Source organism: Mustela lutreola, chromosome 14 (assembly GCF_030435805.1).
Source record: "Mustela lutreola isolate mMusLut2 chromosome 14, mMusLut2.pri, whole genome shotgun sequence".
NCBI classification, from domain to species: Eukaryota; Metazoa; Chordata; class Mammalia; order Carnivora; family Mustelidae; genus Mustela; species Mustela lutreola.
The window spans coordinates 949,542-951,590 of NC_081303.1; positions in this window are offsets into that span (position 1 = coordinate 949,542).

Here is a 2,049-nt window from a genome sequence, read left to right on the forward strand (position 1 = left end):
CTGGGATGTAGCCCAAGGAGGGCGTCTTCAAAGCCCCCATTCCTAAACACCACGGTATTTTAACTGCCAGACTAAATTGAATTTTAGGAAAAAGTGATTTTTACTGAATGAAAAGAGAGAAAAATGCCTAAGCACTAACAACTATGAACCAATATGCATCAAATAACATCAGCACAGACACACACCCATAGCTACGCCCACACATGGGGAGACACAGGGAGAAAATAACATGGAACAATAGGCAAATCCAGAATCTTAGTAAGAAATTTTGAGACTTCTGTCCTAGTTCATGTGGTAAAGCGCAGGAGGAAATATTTATGAAGACACATCAGTACAAATAACAACTTGGATCTCACGTATTTAATTTTGTGCTCAGTGTAGAAGAACTATGTATCCCTTTCAAGTCCAAATAGGATACTTCTAAAACGACCGCAGTCCCAGAGAAACATATAATAGAAAGAATTACTGATATCCTCCTATGCCTCCAAGAGCAGGACGAAGTATGAAGATAAAGACGATGATGATGTTCTCTTTGAGTTGGCCAAAAATCCCTAGTGAAATACTGGGAAACGAATCTGACAAGATGTTGGGGGAGTCGGCACAACACAGTGGGTGAGCACAAGCGCTCTGTGACCCGGCTGTCTGCACGCAGATCCCGGCTGCGGTGTTTTCTGTATGTGTGATCGTTAAAGGAAGTCGTTGAGAGGAGGTGACTGTTGGTTGACCCATGAGCTGGGCTTGGATAATGGAAGACGCGTCCCTCCCAGCCTTGAGAGAACATGTTATTGAGACCATATATAGTGAATACGGGACTGGACCTGGTTAAGACTTCTGCCTAAATTTTAATATTCTGTTGAGTGGGTGCGGACGTGTCGTTTGGCCATCCAAGATGGCCTTGTACCTAAGCTCCTTCGCTTGTTAAAACTGCGGCCTGCGAATCTGGAGTGGTCTGCTTCTTTCTGTGGTCTCCCCGGCTCTCCGTGTATGGGAACCAGTGTTGGATTTCACCTGGGGAGCTCTTGTGGTTGTGAACCAACACTGCTTGATAAAATTAGCTAATCTCTCTGTGCTTGACTTCTCGTGTGTAACATAAAGCTTGGGGGAATAACGGTTCTATCTCATACAGAGATCATAAAAATGAGTGAAAATTTTATAAAGGACTCAGAATAGTGGTATAGTATATATACAGGTTTGTTAAGTGAGAACCTAAACATGAGAAGACCCTGTGGAAGAAATACCGAAGAACATTAAAGCAAACCTAAATTTAGGACCAAGATCCAACATCATATATATATACCAATTCTGTTATAAATATGCCAGTTTTCCCCAAACCAAGGAAGGAATTCAAAGTAGCTTTAATGAAAAAAATACCACCCATGTTTTGTTCTATTTGGTCAAGCAGAGTTTAAAATCCGCATATAATAATAAATGGTCAAGAATTACCAAGACCATTTTAAAAATTAACATGGAAAACAGACCTAGTAGACCACACAAGTAAAATGTGATATAAGCATGAGATTAAGCAAAGAACCTACAAAAACAGAGCAGACAGCCCAGAAACAAAGTCGGTCACATAAGAGAGCATAATGCATGATAGAGACAGTGTTACAAATCCGTGGGAAGAAGGATCCACATTTTTTTAGTCTATTTCATATAGTTTCTGGCCATGATCCACAGAAAAAATATAGTTTATCCCATAACTAGTAACCACGTAATGTATGTGTGTGTCCATGTGTTTAATGAAACACCATTTTTCTTATTACATGCAGCGTAGCCTGATATTTTCCATATGATTTAATTTTCTGGAAAATGGTGGTTAGGACCCGCCAAATTGTTTTCATGTCTCATTAACAGATTGCAAATCTAGAGTCTGAAAAACGTTATATTAGCTAATAAATGTATGGGGAAAACTAGCTTTTTGTATTGAAAAAGATAAAACTACATACCGACCTCACATTATACTCAAAACCAGATTCCAGATAGATTAAATAGCTGAGTGTGAAAAACTTTTCAGATGAAAATAGGATTCAATATTTTGAAGGGAATATT